The sequence below is a fragment of the Mustela lutreola genome, chromosome 1 (genome assembly GCF_030435805.1).
Source record: "Mustela lutreola isolate mMusLut2 chromosome 1, mMusLut2.pri, whole genome shotgun sequence".
Lineage (NCBI taxonomy): Eukaryota > Metazoa > Chordata > Mammalia > Carnivora > Mustelidae > Mustela > Mustela lutreola.
In genome coordinates, this window is record NC_081290.1 from 218,833,658 (window position 1) to 218,844,708 (window position 11,051).

Genomic DNA, 11,051 nt, shown 5'->3' on the forward strand with positions numbered 1-11,051 from the left:
TTGATCTTTAAAAGATCTGCTTAAGAGGCAAGTGTGTGGAGAGGCTGATTTAAAGAGCTTGGTTGCAGCATTCCAGCGGCAAAATTAATTCCTTCAATCTTCAGTGGACATTTGCCAGGCCTGTGATGTGCCAGGCACCGTTCATACAAAAACTCCTTCCCTCCTGGCACTTGTGTTCTTGAGCGTGACGAAGGTGTGGGTAGAAGGCATGGTGAGAAGGGGACAGAAAGATATTGCAGAATTCGAATCTCCAGGACTTGATGGCCAGTGGTTAAGAAAGTGGGAAAAAAGATTTAGCATCAGTAATGGAGAGAGGAGTGAGGCCACTCAAGGCTGGACCAGACCAAGAGCAAGTTTGAGAGGGATTGAAATCAGTCTGCTTTTGAATGTCATCAGTAAACAGAACAAGGACCTATGAAGCGAAAACTTCACAAAAATCAGTGACCACCCTCCCCCAGTCCCATGAAAACTCACACTAGGTTTTGTAGAAATGTTTCCTGCCATTAGAAGTCAAAATTGTATTGAGTCAATTGTCAAATACGAACCTCCAAAACCAGAGTCATTCCATGTTTGCTGAGTCAGTGGATGGGAAACAGTAACTGATACGGGTTACTGAGTGCTCAGTGTGAAGGACGCACACACTCACTCAGCGCTTCCTCCGATGACGAGAGTCCAGCCTCACAACTGCCTGCGGCCCATCAGGAGGCTCAGGTCACACAGTGAGCAAGGGTCACAAGTTCCTCAGGAAGGTCTGGATCTGGGGCACCTGGGTGGCTCAGTCGGTTAAAGCCTCTGCCTTTGGCTAAGGTCATGATCTCAGGGTCCTGGGATCGAACCCCTTGTTCGGTTCTCTGCTCAGCAGGGAGCCTGCTTCCCCCTTTCTCTGCCTGCTTGTGATCTCTGTCAAATAAATAAATAAATATATCTTAAAAAAAAAAAAAGAATAATAAGAAGAAGGAGGTCTGGGTCTCTTCTTACCCTCTCAAGCAGGGGTTGTGTGCAATAGACATTGGCTGGCCTGATGACACGTCCAGCCATTTTCCTAGGGTGCTTGGATTTTTATTATCAGAGGCGTCAGGCCCTACTTGGCTGGTCATGGTTAAGGGAGGGAAGATACCAGAAAGCTGGGAAAAGCACACCTAGGAGAAATGAAGGGACAGCACCCTGGCAGCAAGGCAAGGAAAAGAAGGGTACCATTGTTCTTCTTTTGGAACAAAGAAAGACAATGTGGGTTTCAGTGGTAGTGGCGGGGGGCGGGGGTGTGCCAGGCTGGACTTCTGGGGGACCAGACTCCCCGTGTGGCACCACCAGCAACGGGCGGGGTTAGGGGTGGGAGGGAGACAGCGCTGGCACAGCTGCTCCCACTAGAGGAAGCCGGTCAAAGAAAGCAGCCTGTCTGTGCAAGGTTCCCTGCCCTGCTGGGCCTGAGACTCCAGGACAAAGGACACTTCAATCTTACCTTAGCTGTGGGGGAATTTCAGGGCTTCTCTTCCGCAGTTCTAACTCCCCACTATTCCTGCTGTCATATTGAGCAGGTTGTTTAATCACTATAAAAGCATTCAAAACAACACTGAAAACAATCTCATTGCGTGAAACCTTCATAATAGTAGTAATAATGATATAGCCCTAAAATAGCCCCCAAACATCTGTCTACAACATGGACCACTTCACCCATATGGGGAATAAGTATGGTCCTGTTGCTTTATGCTTTTTCGATCGATGACTTATAATCAGGAAGTCCCGTAACCATTTGCCAAATGCTTGCTATGTTTCAGAAACTCTTGCGGGCTATCTCTTAGGGAGAGGTCAGCGAGTGAAAGCGATTTCCATCCTTGCGGGCCGCACTCTCTAGTGGGGGGAAGATAGTGAAACGACAGATTTAATAAATTAATATTTTAGCATGTTGAAGGGTTTAGCAGTGTTAAAGATTTAAAAAAAAAAAAAAAAGTGGAGGTGGTTAAGTGGGCCTGAGATGCTAAGGTGGTGTAGGCCTTATTGGGAGAGCGACATAAGCAAATGGAGCCCCTGGAAGCAGGTGACCTTGGCCTTCACAAAGCTATAGAAGTCCTGGTCATACCCATACTCCAGGACAAGTGGCCAGTGTCTTACGTTTATAGCATTAAGATGGACCTCTCGAGTGGTACTTCTTAGAACAAAGTTGGAGTTCAAAGTGACCTGAGTACACTTACACTGAAAAGTAGCAGCAGTTCCTCTCACCAAAAACGTCAAGTTTCTACTCCCAGAACTAATAAAATTAGGGTTGTAATCCAAATAACAGCTTCAAAGAATAACAAGGCTAGTGGTACATCTGTGGGTCTTAGACCACTCGGAAATGTCACCTTGGTGCTTATTAGAAATCGCTTTATGTGATGTTCGCAGGAGACCACACGACACAAAAAGGGTGATCAGCCAGTGTTAGTGAAGGTTACCCTCTATTTTTCTAAAGCTTACCCCACCACTCCTCTGAGCTCAGGCATGTGGCTCTAGGAAACTCCATGTGGCTCCAATGAAAAGCCTACATTCAGGAACCCTGAGACTACCGTAGGCCCACCGGTCTCAGTAACAGTAAGAATTATTCTTTTAAGATTAAGAAGGACCAGCTAGCACCCAGTATTATCTGCAGACACGAGGCACACAGCGAATGTTTCCATAAATAGTGAATGTTTTGCTCCCAGTAATGGTGGAATAGATAATTCAGAACAACCTTCCAAATAAAGACAACCATGAAAAAGGGGCAAAATATGAAAGAAACAACTTCTTGAAGGCATTAGAGAGCCAATTAGAACATGAGTGAATGAGCCAGATCCACAGGTAAGACAAGCCCAGAGAGGGGAGCTGAGCATTTGGGGTTGCTTAAGCTGTGAGTCCAATAAGGCTTTTGACAGCCAGGTAGTATAAACTGGAACGACCACTTTGGAAAAGGCTGATCTAATACACTTGAAGAGGTAACATATCCTAACCCCCATTCCAGATATAACCCATGGAACAGTGTGTGCAGGGCCCCGAGGGACATATATGGAAATGTTAGGAGAGCACCTTTACAGTAGCCCTACAAGAAACAACTCGTGGCCTTGGTATATATAGAATATCATACAAAATGAAAATCAACAAATTATAGTGACACACAACCTAAGCCTAGAGAGAGAAGCCAGATACCAAAACAAAAAATAAAATATAGAAACAAAAATGTAGTGCATAATTCAATTAACTAGCCAGTAGAATCTCCAGTGCTTGGGAATGCCTGTTAAGGCAGAAGTGGTTATTATAAAAAGGACACTGTCACTTTTAAGGTGGGTGAGCTCTGGGATTGCAAGAGGGTACAAGATCGCCTTCCTGAGCACTGGCAACATTCTATTTCTTGATTTAATAATTGGTGACTATGTAATTATTTGTTTTGTGATAAATTATTTATCTGAATTTGGGGGGGACAGAGTTTGCAATTTTGTATATTAAACGATCAAAAGGTTTTTTAAAAAATTTAACAGATGGTTGCAGGAATCACTAGATAATTCTTTTAAGTGCTGCATAATATTTTATTGTGTGGACATACCAAAATTTGTCTATCATTCACCTACTGAAAGACATTTAGTTTGTATCTCCTTTCCAGCTATCAGAATGAAAGCGACTATGAACACTCACATGCAAGTCTTAGTATGGATATATAATATCTTTTCTCTTGGGTAAGTACTTACCATCAGAATGCCCGAGTAAAATGGCACTGTATATTTAATTTTCTTAAGAAACTATCGAATTCTTTTCCAGAGAAGTTGCTCCATTTTACATTCCCACTGGCTGTAAAATGGGTTTGGGCAGCTCCCTATCCTTGCCATCCTTACTATCCTCAGATAGTCTTTTAGATTATAGTCCTTTTAGTGAGTGTGTAGTGGCATCTCATTCTGGTTTTAATTTGCAGGAAGTTTGATCATATTTTCATGTGCCAATTTGCTATCCATGTATCCAACTCTTTTGCCTATTTAAAAAGTCAAACTGTTTACTTTTTGTTGAGTTTTGAGCACTCTGAATATGTTATCCCATGGTCTTCTAACCTCCATTGTTTCTGCTAAGTCAGTTGTTAATCTTATTGGGGTTCCCTTGGTAAGTGATGTATCATTTTTCTCTTGCTGCTTGTAAGTTTTGATGTTTAGCATTGTTACTGGGTTTACTGAGTTTATATAACTTGGGAGTTCACCAAACTTCCTGGATGTGTACATTACAGTTTTTTAATAAATTTGGGATGTTTTCAGCCACTATTTATTTGAATATTTTTTCTCCTATATCTCTTTTCTCTGCTACTCCCATTATGCATATATCAGCATGCTTAAGGTGTCCCATCTTCCTCAAGGTTGTTTTCTTGTTCTTTCTTCTTTCTGTTCTTTGGTTTATGTAACCTCTGTTGATCTATTTTGAGGTTCACTAATTCCTTCTCCTCTCAGTTCAAATCTATTGAGTTTCTCCATTGAATTGTTACTGTCCATTTCAACTCCAGAATTTCCATTTGGTTCTTTAAAATTCTACTTCTTGGGACACCTGGGTGACTCAGTTAGTTAAGGGTCTACCTTCAGCTCAAGTCATGATCCCAGGATCTTGAGATCAAGTCCCACACTGGGCTCCTTGCTCAGCAGGAAGCCTGTTTCTCCCCCTGCCTGTGCCTGCTACTCCCTCTTCTTGCACACACTCTCTCTCTCTGGCAAATAATCTTAAAAAAATAAAATTCTACCTCTTTATGATATTCTCTATTTGATACTACATTGTCATCATACCTTCCTTTAATCCAGCTTTCTTTTACTATGAAAATGTCTATAATGACTACACCAAAATATATTATTAAATCTGTCACCTGGTCACTCTCACAGCAGTCTTTGTTGCCTGTTTCTTTATCTCCAATATATAGGCCATAGTTTCCTGGTTCCTTGCATGCTTAATAAATTTTCATTGGAAAGTGGGCATTTTAGATAATACAGTGTAGCAACTCTGGGTTGGATGTTTCTCCAAATCTAGGGCATATTATTCTTACTTGCTTATTTGTCTAGTGACTGGTTGATTTATTTTAGTGAAGTCTATTTCTCTCTCAGCCTCTGAGGTTGCCCCTCCATGTGCAGGCGGGGGTGGGGGGCTGCAGGGGATAGCTTTGGGTAGGCTTAATGACCCTGTGATGACAGGAGTACTGGTAGGGCTCCCTTCCATCTTTCCCTGACTGTGGGCTGAGAGTAGAGTCAATGGCAAGCTTCTCTTGGAATGAGGCTTCTGCTGTTGGAGCTGAGTGCTCAATGGAGGGAAGGAAGGGGAGTAGCCTAAGGTCCTCTTGACTTACCTTTCATAGCATGAAACCACCATCTCACAAGATGGGTGAAAGGCTGTCAGTGCCCCAGTATTCTCAGCATGCTGCATCCAAGGGAGAGCCCTCATTCCACAATAAAGGTTGGAGAGAAGAGAGTTCCCACTTCTCAAATGCACTTGCCATAGATTTTGCCTCAACAATAGTCAGCTGGGGACAGGATGAAAATGATGAAAGTCCTGCTACTCCTGAAGGAAAGCTTTCTTGCTAGAAGCTGGGGAGTGAGCGAGACCTATATTCTTGGCTGCAGCAGTCTGGAGTGGAGTATCCACCATGCTGAGCTGGGAGGGAAATGGGTAGGATATTGGTTCAAACATCAGAGACATTTTTACTGAAAGTAAGATTCACCTTTCTTACTCAAAGTAAAATTCACCTTTCTTACTGAATTGTCCTAGATTTTCTTGAAGAAATGTTTCTTCATTTGCTGTTTGTTCTTTGGACCACTTCTAGAAGTTTTAAATGATTGAATTTAAAAAATAATTTTCACCAGTTTCCCTGGAGAGTCAGCAGAGCTCTTCACACTGTCATGCCAGAAGTCATCTCCTTATTGTTTTAAAGAGCTCTTTATATATTGGATCTGATAAAGAGCTCTTTATCAGATGTGATCTGCAAATATTTTCTTCTAGTATGTAAGCTGCCTATTCATTTCTTTTAAAGTGTCTTTTGAAGAGCCAGTTTCTTTTTTATGTTTTTTGTGCTTGCATTTGCATGCGGCTAGCCAAAGGTTTCAGCACCCTTGCTGAACAGATGACCCTTTCCCCCACTGAATTACCATAGCATCTTTGCTAAATATCAGTTACCCAAATAGATCTAGGTTGATTTCTGGATTTTGTATTATGTTTGACTGCTCTATTTATATCAATACTAGCCTATTTTGCTTATGGTAACTTATAACAAGTTTTGAAATCAGATTATATAAGTTCCCTTAGTTCTTTTTTAAAGTAGTTTTGGCCATTTTATACATTTTCTATTTTTATATACACTCTAGCATCAGTTTGCAAAACTAACTTATCAATTCTAACAAAGTTGTTTGTAGATTTCATAAGATTTTTTATATAAATGAGCATGCTCTCTATTGAAGAAAGTGTTTTATTTTCTAATTTGGATTTTTCATGTCTTATTGCAATGCCTACAACTTCCAGTATAATGGCGAATAGAAATGGTAAAAGGAGACATTCTTGTCATGCTGATACTACAGGAAAAGCATTAAATAATTCACAATGAGGCATGATGTTCGCTGTAGGGTTTTTTGTAGGTGACCTTCATTAGACAATTGCTTTTTATTCATAGTTTGAGGAAGTTCCTTCCTACTTCTGGTTTGTCGAGTTATGAGAAATGGGTGGTTACATATGGCAAATGGTTTTTTAGTTCTATTGAGATGACCATGTAAAAAAAAATTATTTATTTATTATTATTTTTTAAAGCAGAGTAGCATGATAAATTACATTGAGTGATTTTCCATTGTTAAGCCAATGTTGCATTCTTGGGATAAACCCCACTTGGTAATAATGTGTTATTCTTTTCATTCACTTTGCTAAAATTTTGTTAAATATTTTTGTCTATATGTTTGGAAGGGATGCTGGATTTTGGTTTGTCTTTACTTATAATTTCCTTGCCTGATTTTTTTTTCTTAAACTAGGAAAATTGTTGGCCTTATACAATGAGATGTGTTCTTCTCTCCTCTTTAACTTTCTGAAAAGGCATCTATAGAATTGGTATTGTCTTCCTTGGATGTTTGGTAGAACTCACCAGTAAATTGAGCTGATCCTAGAATTTTGCTTGTGGGAAGCCTTTTAACTAAAAATTCTATTTAAATGATCTCCCTAATATGAGGAAGTGGAGATGCAATTTTGGGGGCTTGAGGGGCAGGAAAAGAATAAATGAAAGAAGATGGGATCAGGAAGGAGACAAACCATGAGAGACTCTTAATCTCACAAACAGAGGGTTGCTGGGAGGACAGGGGTGGGGTTATGGACATTGGGGAGGGTATGTGCTATGGTGAGTGCTGTGAAGTGTGTAAACCTGGCAATTCACAGACCTGTACCCCTGGGACTAATAATACATTATATGTTTTTATAATTAAAAATTTTAAGAAAATCCAGCACTATTCAAATTATCTAGTTCTTTTTTTTTCCTAGTTCTTCTTGTATAAGTTTTGTTATCTTGTATCTTTTAAGGCATTTGTCCAGTTCATCTAAACAATCAAATTTATTGGCATAAAGTTGTTTATAATACTTATAATTCCTTAAGAATCTGTAGTGGTGTCACCTTTCTCATTCTAATAGCCCTATATTGACTCCTCTCCCCACCATCAATCTGTTTGGTTAGGGGCTTATCAATGTTATTAATTTTTCTCAAAGAAACAACTTTTTGTTTAATTTTTCTCAGCTTTCCATTTCTATTTTATCTTATCCTTATTATTTCACTTTTTTTTTCTTAATCTTCCCTCTTTTTTCTGGTTCCTTAAGGTGTAAGTTGAGATCACTGATTTGAGAATGTTCTATTTTAATATCAACAACTAGTGTTACAAATTTTTCTCTAAGTGTTGCCTTATCTGTAGTTAATATATACAGGTCATTCAGGCCAATACACTTCTAAATTACTGGGGCGCCTGGCTGGCTCAGTGGGTTAAAGCCTCTGCCTTCGGCTCAGGTTATTATCTCAGGGTCCTGGGATCAAGCCCCACATGGGGCTCTCTGCTTGGCAGGGAGCCTGCCTCCCCCTCTCTCTCTGCCTGCCTCTCTGCCTACTTGTGATATGTCAAAAAAAATTTTTTTTTAATTACTTTTATTTCTTCACCAGAAGCATGCTGTTCCCAAATATTTGGAGATTTTCCAGATATATGCTACTGATTTCTAATTTTTCTTTTTCTTTTGCTAGAGAATATACTTTGTATGATTTGAACTCTTCATTTACTGTAACTTGTTTAATGGCCCAGAATATAGTTTATAAGGAAATGTTCTCAACGTATGTGAAAAAAAAAATCTGTGTTGTACTGTTGTGGGTGGAATGCTCTAATGTGGGACTCAGTCCCAGGACCCTGGGATCATGACCTGAGCTGAAGGCAGACACTTAACCTACTGAGCTGCCCAGGTATCCCTAGGTGGCTGAAAGTATTTTTTCAAGTCTTCTAAATACTTGGGGTGCCTGGGTGGCTTAGTTGGTTAGGTGTCTTGACTCTTGATTTCAGCTCAAGTCATGACCTCAGAGTGGTGGAATCAAGCCCAGTGGCAGGTCCTGTGCTCAGCGTGGAGTCTGCCTTCAGATTCCCTTCCCTCTTGCTCACTCTCTCTTTCAAATAAATAAAGTCTTATATACATACATACATACATACTGACTTTTCCCATGTTTTATCAATTATTGAAGGCACTGAAGTATCCAACCATATTTATGGGTGAGTTCCTTCTCCATGTAGCTCTATCAATCTTTTCTTCATGTATCTAGAGGTTCTGTTATTATACATACACTTAGGATTGTATTTCCTTACTCAACTGACCCCATAATCATAAATAACCATTCTAATCTTTAATCTTGGTAATATTCTCAAGCTCGGAAATCTACTTTGTTTACTACTACTATAGTACATTTGCTTTATTAATGTTAGTGTATCTTTCACTATACTTTTACTGAAAGCCTAGTGTCTTCATACTTCAAGGTTTTCATCTGTCCTTCTTGTATTTATTGTGACTATCTGTCTTTTTATTGGGTATTTAGACCATTTATAATCAATACGATTATTTATATGTTTACACTTTAATCTATTACCTTGCTGTTTATGCTATTACCGTTTTGTCTTATCTTGCTACCTTCTCCCCTTTCTCTTCTTTCTTTTGGATTAACTGAATACTTAACAGATTCCATTATAATTTTTTGTTGGCTTTTAACTATAACACTTTTGGGGAGGGAAAGATAATTACTTTATAGAGTTTATATATATCTTTAACTTACACAATTTTCCTTCAATTAATATATCACTTCATGTATAGAATAAGGATGTCATCATAGTATATTTCCATCTTCCCCTACCTAAACTTTCTGTAATTGTGTTATTTTACTTTGACATTTGGCTATTTTTGCTTTCAGTGATTATCTTGTAAGGAGATTTAAAAATAACAAAAAGAATTTTCCTATTTTTATACAATTATCATAATTCCACAAGCATTATTTCCTATTTTTTTGAAAGACTTCTTGAGCATGATAAATGTATAGAATTGTTGAGCCATCATATTGTACACTTGAAACCATTATATCACTGTATATTAATTGTACTTGAAGAAAAAATAAACATTTCCTGTAATGCAGGTTTGCTGGTGATATATATTCACTCAGTTTAAGGATGTTTGAAAAATTCTTTGCCTTTGTTGTTTGAAGGATTATTTTCACTGTATACAGAATTCCAAGGTGATAGGTTTTGTTCTGTTCTTTTTACTATATTAATGATATTGCTCCTCTGTCTTCTGTCTTCCATTGTTTACAGTGAGGAGCTTTGTCATTTTCATCTGAAATCCTCTGTATGTACGTCTTTCCCCCCCTCCTCTAAATACTATGTAAGATTTCCTTTTTATCACTGGTTTAAAGCAATTTAAAATTTGTTTTGACATGATTCTCATGTTTCTTGTCCCTGGAATTCACTGAACCTCCTGGGTCTGTGAGTTTATAATTTTCATCTAATTTTAAAATGTGGCCATTATGTCCTCAAATGACTTGAGTGAAGATGAAAACACAAAATATTTTTCTGTACCTCTCTCCTCCTTACACCCATCTCAAGTCCTTTGAGTTCTTCTAATTATACCAGGCCACCAGAAGTTGACCCAGAGCTCATTGAGGTTCTTCTGCCCACTTTTTCCCCCAGTAATGTTTCACTCTAAGCTTGGAATAGTTTCTGCTGCTAGGTCTTCAAGTTCCATAACTTTGCTTCTAATCTACTGTTAATCACATAGCTGGTTTTTTTTTTTTTTTTTTTCTCCTCATTTTCTCTTTCATCTCTTATTCTTGGTCCTTTTTATATCTTGTATGACTCCACTTAACATGCTCAGCTTTTTCTCTTCTTCCTAATTACCTTCTTGAAGAGGTATACCACATGCCATTTAGTTACAATGTTCTTTTGTACACTTAATAATTCTATTATTTGTGTCATTATGGGTCTGTTTTTGTTGTTTTGTGTGTTTTCCCTTCTCTTATGGGTTGTATTTCCTGGGGTTTTGCATGTCTGGCCATTTTTTATTGGATGACAAACACTTCGAAGTTTTCCTTGTTGCATGCTCAATATACTCAATATATATTTGTATCCCTATATTCTTCTACTTAGTTCTAGGAGAGAGTTCCTTAGAAACAGTTTGATACTTTCAAGGCTTAAGTATTTTTAAAAATATTTCTTTATTTCAGAGAGAGCATATGCGTGTGTGCTGGGCAGGGGTTGGGGGGGGGGGGAGGATGGGAGGGCAGAGAGAAGCTTAAGCAGACTCTGCATTGAGCACAGAGCCCAAGGTGTGGCTCCACCTCATGATCCTCATGATCCTGAGATCATGACGTGAGCTGAAACCAACAGTCGGAACACTGGACTAACTGTGCCACCAGGCACTCCAGTACTTTTGAGCCTTTAGTCTTGGGTTAATTTTGCTCTCCTACTGAAGCAATACTTTTCTGACTCTCCTATCTGGTGCTCTTTGAATTACAACATTTTCCACTCTGGCTAGCAGGAATATAAACTATTCAC